Below are 16,718 nucleotides of genomic sequence, written 5' to 3'. Positions count from 1 at the left end.
TCAGAGCTTTTCTATGGCCCTCTGGAGATGTGGTTAACCAAATTGTGCTGGAACATCTCTGATCATGTTATTTCATTCCGTCTGGAGGGAGCTTAAGGGACAGAAAGAAAATGACGTTTATAGGGCCTTTTGGATGTGTCAAGCACATTTTACCTGCCCAGACTTTATGTACTGACACTTGCAAATAGATTTTATTTCTATTATAATAATAATAATGATTCTTATCAGTAGCAAGGCTTATTAAAGACTGGATAAATTTCTATGCCCTTCTTATAGAGTAAGTTACTTAATATTTGAAGATGATGCTGTGACCTAGAAACATAGAACAATTCTTTCTCCTGGTTCATGGTGCTGAAATAAGGCTTAGAATGAAAGAAATTTGCTCAAGTTCAAACAGCTAGAAAGTGGATTTGAATACAGGCTGTAAGATTGAGTACCCACTGTTTTATTACTGTGATCTGCTGTTTCTTACCCTGGTATTAATGACAAGAAAATTGAATCTCAGTGCTTTAGTAAGCCATCATAATCTAATCACCCAGTAAAAGAAAATAATAATTACTGTATGTGCATGTGTAAAATACCACAGTGAAACTTTTCAGAACAACAGTAAGATGAAGTAGGCTTTTTTCTCCAAAGAGTGGGTAATTGTGTGTGAGAAGAAGGCAGACAAATAGAGTGAAGAAAAAGTTATGGTTAAAATACTTTCTATATGTATGTGAAAGTGGAACAATGAAACCTGTTGGGATTAGTTGGGGAAGGTGAGGAGAGGAGAGGAGAGAGAGATGGAGGGGAGAATGTATTCAAGATGGATTGCATAGATAGATAGATAGATAGATAGATAGATAGATAGATAGATAGATAGATAGATAGATAGACAGACAGCTATATCAAAATGAAAACCCCTGGCACAACTGATGCTAAAAATGTAGAAAAACATAAAATTCTCATGTTTAAATTTCTGTTGTTTATAAGTGGTGATTTGTGCCTGGCTTTGCCTGACTTCAAATTCTTTATATTCTCACATTTCCAAACTCCTCTCCTTTTGACACAGTCCTAACCTTATCTCGATTGGAGCAAAGTTGAGCTCCATTCAACTCTGTCATGGCTTAAAGTTTCCAATGCAACCATCCCATGATAGCAGTCTGATTTGTCAGCAGCTCAGGTTGTGCTCTAAACGAAGTAAGCACGTGTAATCATTTAAATTTTCCTGTGCTGTGTTCTGTTCTTTACATCATGTATCTTCTCCTCTCTAGAGGACACTGTAATGGGGTATCAATCTCTGAGCCAAAATTATATGGAATAGAGTAGATGGGCCAGAAAGAACAGAGCCATCACATCCTTTTGCTCATTCATTCCACTGATTAATTTCTTATTATATAAGCAAAAATGTGTCTAATAATCAAACAGATATCAGTGATTGGTCCCCTGTCATAGGACTGACTATATGACTATACACATACCAAGACACACTCACACACGCAAACACACACACACACACACACACACACACACACACACACACACACACACACACACACATGAATTTTATAGGCTTGGCTACTCTGAGCTGTGAAATGATGATTTGGGTGTCCATATCCACATCATATATACATAAGTATATATTATGTGTGCATAACATATATATTAAATGTGTTGATTGTGGGGCTTGATCTCTGGGCCTGGGTGCTGCCCCTGCCTTTTCTGCTCAAGGCTAGTGCTCTACCACTTTGAACCACAGTGCCACTTCTAGTTTTCTGGTGGTTAATTGGACGTAAGAGTCTCATAGACTTTTCCTAGCCAGACTGGCTTTAAATCTTGATCCTCAGATCTCAGGATTACAGGCGTGAGGCTCTGGGACCTGGCTCCACATCATGGTTTTTTTTTTTTTTTACTTTGTTATTTTATTGTAAAGATACTGTACAGAGGGGTTACAGTTACATCAGTAAGGTAACGTCGAGCATCGTTACCCTCTCCTTGTTTTTTCCTATTATCCCTTCCCTCCCCTATTCTCCCCCCTCCAAAATTGTAAAGTTCATTTCCAACATGGTGTCTTGTGAGTATCATTGTTGCAATGGGTCATCCTGTGTCCTTGTTTTAGCATTTTGTTATTTCCCGTCCCCTCCCCAAATTAGATAAATGTATATACAAGATGCAAGTACCAAAATCAAATATGATGACAACAGGGATATATCACAGGAGGAAGAACATACAAAGAAAACAAAAAAAATCACATAGTACATTAAAAACAACAACAAAGAATAACCTCTTGTGTCCCTGTCTTGGAGTTCATTTCATTTAACATCATCTTATATGGTCATATGTACATAGCTTTTGAGCTTTTTTGCTCATTTGATAAAATTATCCTAGACATATATTAATTATTGCAAATAAGGTAAACCATGGGACCTATGTTTCTTTGGGCCTGGCTTACTTCACTTAATATGATTTTTCCAAGTCTTTTTGTTTCTTAACAAATAGGGCAATGTCATTCTTTCTGATGGAAGCATATATATATATATATATATATATATATATATATATATATACACACACACACACACATATATGTATGTCTGTATGTCTCTATGTATGAATGTATATATATATATATATATATATCACATTTTCTTGATCCATTCATCTACTGAGGGGCATCTGGGTTGGTTCCATATCTTAGCTATGGTGAATAATGCTGTGATAAACATAGTTGTGCTGGTACTTTTATTTTTTTATTAATAAGTTTTTTTTATTGTGAAAATACCATACAGAGGGGTTACAATTACATGACAAGGTAATGAGTACATTTCTTATCAAGCATTGTTGCCTCCTCCTTTGTTTCCCCTTCCCCTCCCTGCCCTCCTATCTCCCACCCCTCCTGCCCCCCTCCCCGCCAAAGTTGTAAAGTTCAGATAAGTTGATGTTAAGCGAAATGAACCCCAAGATAAGGACTCAAATGGTTTATCTTTCTTGCTATTGTATTTAACATATTTATAAGATGATTTCTTTGTTGCTTGTATGTCCCTCCCCCATGGTATAACCCCTGTTTTCACTATATTTAATGTTGGTATAATTTGTGGTGGGGAAAAGAAAAAACAAATTGTTTAAATAGGGATACAGGTGGACTCATTGCAGCAATGAGATATACAAGACATTGCGTCAAAAAACGAACTGTGCTGGTAGCTTTATAGTATGTCCTTGTTTGTGATCATTTGGGTAAATGTCCAGAAGTGGGATTGCTGGGTCATAGGGGAGCTCTATGTGGAGTCTTTTGAGGAACCTCCATACTGCTTTCCAAAGTGGTTGAACAAGTTTACACTCCCACCAACAATGCAGTAAGGTTCCCTTTTGGCCACATCCCCTCCAGCATCTGTTGTTATTAGATTTCATGATTATAGCCATTCTAACTAGAGTGAGGTGGAATCTCAATATTGTTTTGATTTGCATTTCTTTTATGGCCAGAGAAGTTGAGCATATCTTCATATGTCTGTTGGCCATTCTTATTTTCTCTTCAGAGAAGTCTCTCTTTAAGTCTTTAGCCCAGTTATTAATCTGGTGGTTGTTTCTTTGAGGATTTGATTTTTTGAGTTCTAACTATATTTTAGACATGAGATCTTTGTCTGTTGACTAGCTAGTGAAGATCTGTGCAACTACATGTTTTAATATCCATTGCATTGATGTCAAAGTCACTCTCTCTCTTTTTTTCAAAATTATTCTGGTTATTCTCTGTTATGTATGTTTTTCTGTCCATTTCAGCATCAATGTCTTTTAAATTTTTATACAATTTTCCATTGATTGTTTCATTGTTACTACACATAAACTTTAGTTTTATTTAAATAGAACATATTCATGCTGTTAAGTCTCAATCTACAATCATGATATCTTTCTCAATTTAGGTTTAACTTTCATTTTTGTTTTGGGGTAAATTTAAAATATTTTTCCCATGAAGTAAATTACACTTATTTTGGAAGACTCATTCCAGAGAACTTTGTATTTTTGTTAATGTTATTTTATTGTTTAACATTTTAATTTAATATTAATTAATGTTTTAATATTTTAATTGAGTTTGGAAATGCAGGTGCACTCACAGTGTGTTTTGTGAGGTCATAGGCCTATAATAGGTCCAAGAAGTCCAGGGGCCTTGAGGTGAGGTGGAGGCTGGTGTGGGGGAGGCTGGCCACAGGCCCCTTCTCTCTACACCTTGTGGACTTACTGCACCTGAACTGCATATTTGAATTTTCCATCTTCTTTTGGATGTACATATTCCACGTGTAGATGCATCAGGGCTCTGACTTCACTACCTTATTCCCCAAAGAGTTTGAGGAAAACCCACCTTTAGCCATTTCTCATTTGTCATTGTTCATCTAGTCATCCAGCTAATAGAGTTTGCGTTTATTTCTCCTAAAATAGAAAGCAGTGTTTTATATGTGCTATAATTTCTTTCTGCTTCGTAGGCAAGAACAAGAGTCCACACAGAGCACCAGCAATATTTGGAGTCATTTTTAGGAACCTTGTCATTTAGACTGTGTGGAACACATACACCATGCAGGTTGAGGGATGGAAATAACATGGGACACATTTTGTAGATGTGACTGGGCAGATTTGTGATGGTTAGATCGTATCAGTAAGTAGATCAGTAAGGGAAATCAAAGAGAAAAGCAGGTGTGCAGCTGTGTGTGTGTGTGTGTGTGTGTAAGGGAAAAAGTAAACAAAAGAACATAGGGATTTTCACATAGACGTCCATGTAGGAAGCAAGTAGAGATTCAAAGAAAGCTTTGGGAAGCCAGCGCCCAGAGCTGGATATTTGTAAGAACTCTAAGTGGTAACAAGTAGACACCATGTCTACTGTCATCACATGTTACTGGATGATAGCAACATCAGATGAGTACAGATTAGGCAAGTGTCTGTGATTGGGAGCCACTGGTTTAAGTATCTGATGCCTTAACATAATGGTTTATTGTATACAGTCATATAATCCCGTGCTCTCTTAGAAAACTGGTATAAGTTTGAGATTGACACACAATACATAATTTTTATTTTAAACACTGAGTTCTGTGAGTTCAAAATGACTGTTCAAAATGATGAATACTAATAATGAAGTAATAACAAAAGTAAAAAATTCAAAATAAATGATTACACAGCTGGAATAAAATTATGCGTAATGGCCTCCTTACCTAAGGCAAGTGTCTTGATGCACTTGTCTGAGGTCACAGAAGAATATGTGAGTGTCAAAAAGAGGGGGCTCAGACCAGGACAACATGAAGAGGAAAAGACGCCGATGAGGAGCCACTGCAGAGGCTGGCAGTGCAGAGGGAGGCTAAACAGTTCATGGGACAACATGGGAGCAAAAAGAAGAAATAATTCCGTAATAACGGACATCTGTCAGAATAGTGATGAATGAAAGGTACGCAGCGGTGGCAGTCTGCCTCCCTTAGTTTTACCCTAGAGAGGAGCAGAGAAATAGAGCCATGAGGTTCATATGGATCACACGCTTCTGAAGATTATTTCTAGCTGGGGAAAAGGAGATGCCATCACACAAAAAAGAGGAAATTTCAAGTGCAAAATCTCTGCCTAAGAGAGAATAAGCCCCAATGACCACTGCTGTACTATCAGGACAAACACGGCAGATCAGAGACGGAAGTGTGGCACCATCACCTTTGTCACAGATTTTGTTGAATAAATCACGAAATACATGTATGCAGGTGAGGCTAACACTACCAAACCTACAACTTAATCCCACTTTTCTGGTTTGTGGCTCTTACTGTATGCTTTAGCTCTTTTCAAGATCTTAACCAGCTGCCACATTTCTAAGCATCCTGTACAGAAACAACGATGGCAAATGGAAAAACAATGCTTGGGATGTCCCCTTTGCCTTGGTTGACTCCATAGATGTTCTAAGAAAACTTCCTTTGCAGAAGTTCCCCAGTCACTTCCCCTCACGTTGTATGGTCAGACTTTCCCACCTTCCACGTCACAATCTAATTGCTGGAAAAGGCTCAAGTCAAATAAAATGTGCTTCCTTGCTAGGGATGCCATTAATCAGCCCTGAAGAACATGGTGAAGGGCAAGCAATACAGATGCCAGAAAAGACGAAGCATGTCAACAGTGGCCATTGGGAATAATCTTCAGTATTTGCTGAGATAGTGAGCAATGGAAATCCACCGAGGGACGTAGAGGAAACCACTCTAATAGTGTGCTATGGATGTCCAGGCAATATAAGGTTAAGAATTTGTGTGTGTGTAGTCAGTTACTGGGAGCTGTAATTGAAAACCTGGTTAAGATCTGTCTCTTTCCTCTTTCTCTCTCTCACCGTTGCTACTCCAGGGATTGCTGCTTTGGTACAGATTCACTGTTTCCTGCCTGTAACTTCTTTTTTCTTTTATTACTATTATGTTGGCCAAGACCTTTGTTGTCACCCTGGTCCCAGTTTCATGTGGCGTCCCAGTTCTAGTTGGCTACATGCTCTTAATATCTTAATTCCCAAATTCCTGAGAGCTTGCCATGATTAGCCTCGCTTATATTTTACTCACTAGCCATGGGTTGTAAGTCAGCTTTCAGGAGAGCCAAAGGTCAGCAATTAACAATCCGATTTAATTGGCTGTGACAGCAGAGTTTGTAGGTTCAGGCAATTCACCTTCACAGGGAGAGGAAATGTGAAGGACAGTCATTTCCAAAAACATTGCTAACATAATTATATTCTTGTGAGATTATTCAGAGGAAATGAGAACATTATTTACCTTTTATAAGTAGTAAAATAAGTAATTACATTTTGTTATCTGTCTCCCCACCCCCCATTATGTTCCTTCGTTCAGCAAAGGCCTAAAAAGCATTCACTTCCTTGTAGGCAGCGAGAAACAACAGATGAAAAGAACACAGTGATTAAAGGAAGTCCTGGCCAATCAAATAAGCATTTTTTAATTCCAATTCCACGATGTGATGACAGTGTAAATAGATGTGTACCCAAGATGCTCAAGAGCAAAGCCTAAGTGCAACTGACCACATTTCTTTATCCTCAGATGTCTGATCTGACCAAAGTTCCATGTCCACAGACTGGAAGTTGGAACTGGGGGGTGGACACAAAAGTGGCAGGTTATAAAATGTCTACCAGAACTGGTATTTCTCTAGAAGGTGCCTGTAAGGGACACAAGGGCCGGGTCCTTAGTACTAGCAAAGGTCTCTAGGAGAGGGAGCAGTTTCTAAACGGAACGTTCTCTAGGACTTGTGATTTTCTAAAGTTGCTGTGCTAACTGCCCATGGCAACAGGAAGTGAAGGAGGGAGGCAAATTAGGATTGCTGAACTTTTATAATACAGCTTTGATCCTGAAACCATGGGCTGGCACTGGGAAGAAAAGTCTAAGATGGGCCAAGGCAATCGGAGGTGGGCAATACAAAGGAGGAATCGCAGAAGAGCACTCCTGTAAAAGGGAAGGACTTGGTGTGGGGGTGGGTACCCTCTGGTGACAGGGACATCTGGAAAAACGAGTGTGACTGCAAAGTCTGTTCTGGCTTTTATCATTTAAAAATGACTTGCAGTTCAGATAATATTCGAAATCAGAGTTTGAGTCTCCAGTAAATCAAAAGAATAATGAACACATAAAGAAAAAAATAAGCAATAATTCACAAGCACTTGAAAGTTTAGAAAGCGTGTTTCTAAATAATCCTGTCTTTAAAATGGTGGATATATTTTACTGAGTATGATATTATTCAACCATAAAGAAACATGAAATGGTGTCATTTGCAGAAAATAGCACTGGAGATCGTGTTAAGTGAAACAACTCAGACTGAGAAAGAAGAGCAGTGCGTGGTGTCTCCTCATAAGAGCAATCTAGACCTAAAAACTGAAAGAATGACATTTGTGTAAAATGTAGGGGCTGTTTGGAGCGGAGAAGGGTGGAGGAACAGAAACAGGGAGAAATCCCAGGAAAGGTGGAAAAATTAGACAAGAATAGTGAATACATGAAAAAAAATAGTACCAATCCTAGACAATGTTTTAGAGACATTTTAACACATTTCTGAGTCTGGTAATACTCTAATACCAAGACTTAAGAGCAATTCAAAAGAGAAAAACTACAATAAAAATGCCTTGTGTGTGAACAAACAAAGACTCCCAAAATATTGGTAAGTCAGTTGTAGCAATATATGAAAATCATACATGATGACCAAGAGGAATGTTTTCAGGGAAATCATGGCTGGGCAGTAATTGGAAAGTGATCAATGCAATCCAATATATTACAGCATGCAGAAGAAAAATAAGAAACAAGATCATATAATTCAATGTAGAAAAATAAAATATGATATCCTCGATGATAACTCTCAGGCCACTAAACACCAAAGGAGACTTCAAGAAGAAAATCTACCCACAAAACCAAAACCCCTTAGAGCTAACGACATGCAAATGTTTCTAGACTTGTATTAGAAAATCAAGTAAAGTAGAATCATAAAAACATTAGAATAAAGTCATAGTATTTGTCTTAACTGATTTAAAGACTCATTATACAGGGACTATACTGAAGATGTAGTGGTATTGAAGAGAGACATACATAAATCAACAGAACAAAATCTAGAAATAAACCCACATATAGTGGCTAACTGAGTTCTGACAAAGTTTAAGAAAGGGGAGAAATATTCCTTTAAAAAAAATGTTTTGGAAAAATGGAAGATTCAGATGCAAACTAATGAATCTCAACCTAAAGCTCACTCAGTACAAGCATTAATTCAGAATCACAGAATTTAATATTAAATCTTTATGGATGTATCTTTTTGAGAATCTTTGTGACTTAAGTTTAAGAAATTCTTAACCCTCAAGGATAATTTCTATTTTTAAAAATGAAAAACTGTATTTGATAAAAATTAAAAATGATTTGCTCTGTGAAGGATCCTGGTAAGCAAATAAAAGATAAGTCATAGACTGATTAAAAAAGAATACTTAGGGCTGGGAAAGTGGCTCAGAGGTAGAATGCTTGCCTTGCATGCATGAGGCCCTGGGTTCGATTCCTCAGCACCACATAAGCAGGAAAAAAAGCTGGAAGTGGTGCTGTGGCTCAAGTGGTAGAGTGCTAGCCTTGAGCTCAAGAGCTGAGGGGCAGCGCCCAGGCCCAGAGTTCAGGCCCCACAATCGACAAAAAAAACAAAAAACAAAAAACAAAAACAACTTATGAATCACGTACTTTACAATTGACTTTTACAGAATAGAAAATACAGTTAAAAGTTACCAGAACTCAATAATTCAAAAACCAAAACCCATCGAAATATGTGCAAAATACTTGCACAGATACTTATCCAAGAGTATCTATACTTGACAGATAAATATGTTAAAAGATCATCCACGTTATAACCATTTTATAGGTTAGAGAAATTTAAATTAACAGTGGGTAATAGTATATACTTATTAGAATTTTTAAAATTATTCACAAATATGGACAGCACAGGCTATGAGGAGGAGGCCGAACCACTGGAAATCGCATGCACTGCTGATGAATATGAAGATGATGCAGCTACTCTGGGAAACCTGTCAGCAATTTGTTATAAAGTTAAACCTAGTTCTGCAAACTTTGACTCACCAAAAAAAAAAAAGCCTGCATAGGAATCGTTTGTAACAGCTCTTGTTTAGAATTGCCTGAAACAGAATACAGCTCAAACATCTTTTAGTGGAAGAGTGGATAAACAAACTGTGGTACATCCATCCAATGGAATATTTTTCAGCAATAAAAAAGAATGAACTCTAGACACATCAAACAACTTGGAAGACTCTCAGAAATGTTATACTGAGTGAAACAAGGCAGTCTTGAAGTTTATACATTCTATGATTATATTTGAGGAACACTCTGGGAGAACCAAACCACAATGACAAAGAATAAATCAATGCTTGCCAGCAGTTAGAAATAAAAATGGTGTGACTCTAAAGGAATAACTATCTTTCCATGGTAATGGAACTGTTCTGTATCTTGATGATGGTGGTCATTACAAGAGTCTATACATGTATGAAAATCTCCAGATCTGTGTGCCAAAATAAACTCAATGTTACGAAAACATGAGAAAGATGGCTAGGCATGGTGGCTCCTACAATCCCAGCTACCTGGGAGGTAGATCAGGATTGTGTTCTTAAGCCAGCATTGGGCAAAAATGAGAGACCCTATCTGAAAAATAACTAAATAAAAAAAGGACTGGGGGCATGGATCAGCTGGTAGAGCATCCATCTAGCAAGCGTAAGTCTCCAGGGTCAAGCCCAGTGACATGAAAAAGATATGTGTATCTGTGCAAATAAATGTATATGTGAATCTGTATGTGGGGGAGAGATGGAGCAGCTCACATGGCCTCTTTTACTCTATAGGAAATGCTTCTAAATTGTCCTGTTGGCTGAAACTTGGGAAGTGTTTATTTTCTTTTTGATTAGCATATGTTACCTACCTGTCTGTAGATACTTCATCGTTTTTATTCATGAAAGATGATTTCCTTCTGGGTAGAGATGCCTAATCGTGGAGAAGAAACGTCTCTTGCTGTGAACTCCATTAACTTCTTGTCCTCTCTGAACACAATCACCATCTTTGAAGAGCAATGCCTCCCCCCCCAGCCCCTGGTCTGAGGACTGTGAGTTAAACCAGCTCACTGGTCCATAAGAGGAAGGAGTCCTCAGCCCATCCCCAAAGCAATAAAGGCTACGGACTCCAGGCGCTTTGTTAAACAGTGACATGACAACAGCTCATGAAATGATAGGGTACGGTGGCCTGGGAGCCTGTCCCTGGACAGTGACACCACTGCGTTTATGGGTCCAAGAACTTCATTACAAAACAGGGAAGACTTCGACTGGGTCCACAGAGTGTTAAGAGAGAAGTGGACAATGATAGCTTTGGCATGTTCTCCAGAACCATAGGAATTATGAGATGCGATCTAACATTTAGTCTGGCAATCCTCTGAGACTCTTTGAAGAGAATAAACTTTGTCCCCAAAAACCTCTGTGTAGCAGTCTGACAATCCTTGCATGATCTGTGGTCACGAAGACAAATCTAACTGAAAGTGAAGTAACTTCCCCAGAAAGAACAAGTAGCCTGCTCTGTGTTCATCCATGAATTGCAGGTTTTCTACGGACTGGGAGGGATTGCTGTCTGTATAATAATTATGGTCTGAAACTCCAGAGATTCATTGCCTGGTCTGAATCCCTGTTCTGATCAGCACTTCCTTTGTGATTTTAGCCAAGTAACTCACCCTCTCTGTGCCTTCTATAAAAGGGAAAATGATTGTTATTGCTCTACAGACCTGTGATTGGGATAGTAATAAAAGGTGAGGTCATCTCACATCCCTGAGTGTGGCAAAGTATACAGCGTAAGCACGCACACCAGGATCATTCAACTGGTGCAGAGTCTTATTGTTGCAACCCAGCTTAATGGTCTGAACTAAAAAGCAACTGCTCCTAGCTCTTCTCCTAGTGTAGTCTTGATTTGGCTGATATCATGAATAAACCACTTTGTCTTTAACACTTGACTTTCCAGCTTCCATATTCCATGAGGTCAAGCTCTGTTGGTCTTTGGACCTTGGGTTTTTGCAGCTGGAGAGAGGAGAGGTCAGAGGACACTTCACATAGCTGGGCTCCAAGATTCCTTTATATTCCCCAATTCTCTACTCCTGGAAGGGGAGAGGGACTCAGGCCAGGCTGTATTCTCCCTAACCTTGCCAGAAACTGTTTCCCAGCTCTGTGAGGAGTTAGTTAAAAGACCAATATTTCCCTCTAGTGGGGAGTGGAGAGCAGTAACTTGCCTTCATGATTCTCTTCTGAAAAGAAATGCTTTTAATGGCAGAGACATGGGTAGATTGGTAAGGTGACACGATGCCATTGGTTCATTGAGAAAGATGATGCCATTGGTGTGCTACTAACATTCCCCAACTTGACTAGCGATGATTGAAATGTAACTGGCATGGAAACAGACATGACAGTGGTGCATTAACTTGAGAGTAGTTGGACACTGTTTGGTGACTAAAGCAGATAAAAGGAGGTCATTAAAATAGCATCTGGCATTACAGCGGAGAGGTAGGCAACAGCCTGAGGAGAAAGCGTAAAACATACTAGATTTGAATTTCATTTTTACTTCTATCACAACTTAGCATGAATATGATCAGTAGTGTCACATGACCTAAGAATAGATTTGCCTTTCCTGCTTGGAGGTAACTGTGATGCTTTTCCAGATAAGTTTGTTCTGTTTCTCTTTGTTTTTTTTCTAATAACGTGGCTATATATGTCTAGATTGTTCTCTGCTTTGGACACTCTGTGTTGTCTTTGCTATTTAGAAGGAGTCTTGCTCCCTTTCTTTCATCATGCCGCTGCCAGTGGCTGCTTTATCTCCTCCATTTGACTCTGGGTTTTATTTCACTCTATTTTTCCCAGATAGACACAGCTAGTGATTTTGTTAATTCTTACTAACACATTATCATTACTATGCGAAGGCAATGCTTATGTGAAGTAATGTGTTTCTATTCACTTTCCTGAAAAATAAAATCCCTGAACTGAAGTCTTCATTATTCTTTGTGTAAAGCCTTGTTAAATCCACACAAACGCCTTTGAAAATTTAATTTTAAAAATCACTTTATTACGGTAATCCCTGCTTTGCTGCAGCCCATTGGCTCAGGGCCGTTTGTAAGTAAACTCCTTGTTGCCTGTTCTTTCCATGCCTTTGACACGCTTTTGAGTGGCTTCTTCTGGGTAAAACTCCTTCCCTGGCTTACTCCATCCTTCATGAACAAAGGAAATCAAATCTAACAAGTGGTCTCTGAGAAGCTATGCATAATTAGGAACTTTAAGAACTTATCTCTTTGGAAATACTTTGGTTGTATCTTAATTCAAAATTGACACATTGTTTTGGCCTAGAGGTTTTCATAGGGGAAACAAATTATTTTTCCCCAATAGACTTCAGGTTTCGAGTGTTAATTGTAAGAATCAAAATATTCTTGTTCCTGTACATAAAATTTATGTGCTGAAATGTTTTCATGGTGAAGTGTTTGGGCATAAGTTTGTGGATGGGCTAAGCACAGAAGGTCATGTGCTTCTGATGGGAAAAAGGTCTTGTTTCTTTGAGGATTCTTTATTTATTTTTTCTTTAGTCAGTCATGGGTCTCGAACTCAGGGCCTGGGTGCTATCTATGAGCTTTTCTGCTCAGGGCTAGTGTTCTACCTCTGTGAGCCACAGCTCCATTTCTAATTTTCTTGTCATTAATTGGAGATAATAGTCTCACAGTCTTTCCTGCCTGGGCTGGCTTCAGACCACAATCCTCAGATCTCAGCCTCCCGAGTAGCTAGGATTACAGGCATGAGCCACCAGTGCCCAGCTTATTTGAGGAATTCTTTCTGCCCAAATATCCTGTGCTTTTCACTGGAATGCTTTAATGTTGGATGTTGAATCTTTTCGGCGTGTATAGTATTTTAGCATATCTTTTATTTTTTCATCACTTTCATTTTGTTTTACTTTTTATAAGAATTACTAGATTTATCTTCGAAAGTCACGCTGGGCTTTTAATTTCTTCTCTCCAACTTTTATATTTTTCTTCATTTTTCTCATGATTCTAGGAATCTTCTTTTCTGTTCCTCTTTGACAGTGTCTAGTTAATTTTTCTATTCTTGTTTTATGGATTATATTTATTCTCTTTTCATTTGGACGATTACCAGTGGCGGCACTTTGTTAGGTGTCTGTATGGCGGGAGATTCTTTCCCCCTTCTCTCCTCCCTTCTCCTTCTCCTCTTCTCCCTCATCTCTTTCTTCTTCCTTTTCCCTCTAACTAACTTTTAAAAATTATCTTTAAGTAGGTGTACAAAAATGCTGTCATTTAACAAAGCAGTTTGAGAATATATACAATGCATCTCGGTCAATTCTTTTATAGTAAATACTTGTCTTTAGTGTCAGGTGTTTTCTGGTGGTTGACAGCTTTTTTTTTTTTTTTTTTTGGGTCCGGTCGTGGGGCCTGAACTCTGGGCCTGGGCGCTGTCCCTCAGCTCTTCAGCTCAAGGCTAGCGCTCTACCACTTGAGCCACAGTGCCACTTCCGGCTTTTTTCTTATGGTGCTGAGGAATCGAACCCAGGGCTTCGAGCATGCAAGGCAAGTGCTCTACCACTGAGCCACTTTCCCAGCCCCTGGTTGACAGCTTTTAAACAGGAACACTGGCATCTGAGGAGAAACATCATGTATTTCAGATGGATTTTTTTTTCCTTTAGAGAGTTGACACTGTTGAATTACTATTGTGGGCTTACTTCGGGGGTGGGGGAGAGACTCAGAAGCCCGTAGTTTCAGGCCTTTTTATAAACTTCACCCAATTGCCATGCAGTCTGTACAGGATCTTTCCTAATCCACTGGACATGCCTGGCATCCAACACTCCAATTTCCATGTGGGGAAAGGGAAGACAGGGCTCAGTATGGCTTCACTGAGGACGTAGTACGTCACCTGTCTTCCATCTCTTTATGGCACCCCGTCCTCCTGCCTTACTGTGTGTGTCGTCCATCTGTCCAGGGTCTCTTGGTTTTATCTTTTCCAAAGAAAAAGTTCCCCCTCCCCCCTGCCCACCCGCCAATTGCCTGAGTGATACGAATGCTTTCTGAAGGGAAAGGTGTCTGGGAATCTGATTGAGTAGTACTCTTAACTGCTTCTCTCGCTCGCCTTCTCTCCTGTACTCAGAGGTAGATGATGTGGGCAGTTGCTGAGCCTTTGGGGACTCCGTCGTGTAAATCAACCTGCTTCTCAGCTTTCTTCACTTGCAGGCCTGTGTGTGGGAGTCTGCTAAGTCAGTTACTGCAGCTCAGGCATCTGCCTTCCAGCTTCCAGAGTGTTTCTCTAGTCTCTCCTCTTTGTCTTCATGGACGTAGGCCTTTAAAAATAATTTACTTATCCTTTTAATGGTTTACTTTTGGGGGAAGGTATTTAGAGAGGGGGGTTCCAAGTAAATGTACACGTGTGATAAGTGTCTGTGGGTGTTTTATCTCCTCCATTTAACTCCATTACTCTCGAGGATTCTCTGCTCGGTTTTTGGCAAAGAAATATTAATGACATTTCTTTTTCGATGATTCAATTGAAAACTATGTAAGAAAGGCAGAAGTGGTATGAAGTATATCTGCATGATCTTGAAAAACACTGAGTTTTGGGGAAGCCAAAGACTCAAAAGAGGAGGAGAAAAGGACATTTTAAAAAAATAGTTCCTTTATTGTGTTTTGTACCAAGCTCTACTCTCCGGTACATGTAATCCCATTTTATTTTTAGTTGTAATTATTGTTATTATTATTATTTAGTTGGAATCATTATTATCTTTGTTTCATATAATAGGGAATGGAGTGTAGGCTAAAGAAACATGCTGCTATTAGATTTTAACAAATAAAGGAAATTGAAAAACAAATAAAAACAAATAAATGAATCAATAAGATTCAGTGAAAGTCTGCTTAATGCTGGAGCCCACTGTCTGGCCTCTTGGGCAAGCCAAGTTTCCACGGGTGGCGATGACATGGCCAGGTGACTAAAGAGCGAACACATTGTTACTCACAATTACCCAAAGTCTTTCTTGTCAGAAACTCATGCTTGAGTTGAAAGAAGGAGAGGATGGCTGAGGATGTGATCTGTGATTGGGAGCTTGAACTCACTCTGTGACCTTGGGAACATTGCTGCACTTCAGGGTCTCCATTTCTACATGAGTAAAACAAGGTCATCAGAATAAATGGCCTGTTACATTCTGCTGATCTATCCTGCAGATGGTGAGCTGGAGGTGCTGAGGGCTTCCGTGAGGCACCCACGGCAGATGGAAAGTCAGCCACTGGGCCACCCTCTAACTCTGTGTTTATTCTGTGTGAGAAACCTCCCAGCAGATAGCTCGACAGCCTGCAAACGTCAGTGGGCGTGAAATGGGGGGTGGTTCTCTTGAGTCCCTCTTCTGAACTGAATCTCCCCATGTCCCCTGGAGGGACTAAAGGGCCTCATCGAAATGTAAGATAAATAAATATTCCAAAATGTGAGATAGAAATGGAAGTCAAAGGGAAAGACTGGGGCGAGCAGGAGCGAACCTTGGGCCTTTCACCAGATGGCCTCCGCAGTTTTGATTATTTTATAAGTGCATAAAGTTGACACATTGGTTTCTTTCAAGCCATTCTTCTACATGCCTTTTGTGGTTGTAATTCATGGGAATTTATGTAATGAGGTAATTGAATTTAATGACGGAGGCAGCAATTCAGAAAAGAGCACATCTCAAATTATTTATAATAATAATAGTCACTAATACTTGCATATTACCAAGACAACATAAAAATGTAATAACTTCCATTTGAGTGATGGAAGAGACCAGAGACCTAATCCCAATTTGAAGCATCTAAGGCTCATGTGACTCAGTCTGACTTTTGTAAAGATTTCACCAAAGTTATGCTTGTTCTGGGTTCAGTACTGGCTGGTAATGTTCCTCACACCCTCACATAGAGTATTCCTCTCCCTTTATCAATGCACTGGTAAGCTGAAGCATCCCGGTTGATGGCTGTTCTTGATTTGATGAGTACACTCATTGTAACGAGGTTATTAACCAAAGAAGCCTCAGATGGTTTGTAGGGGGAATAAAGAGCAATTTAGTGATATAATTCTAATTTCAGTATCAGAGACTATCTACCACTATGCTGGTATTAATATTATTCATATTCTAGCATGTTAATGAGTTCTTTGGTCGCTGCAAAAAATGGCTGAGTTGAACAACTTTAAGGAAAGAAGGTTTCTTTGG

This window comes from Dipodomys spectabilis, unplaced genomic scaffold, assembly GCF_019054845.1.
Source record: "Dipodomys spectabilis isolate Male_0828 unplaced genomic scaffold, ASM1905484v1 ptg000532l, whole genome shotgun sequence".
Taxonomy (NCBI): domain Eukaryota; kingdom Metazoa; phylum Chordata; class Mammalia; order Rodentia; family Heteromyidae; genus Dipodomys; species Dipodomys spectabilis.
The sequence above is the reverse complement of the archived record's forward strand: the minus strand, read 5'-3'. Positions refer to the sequence as shown.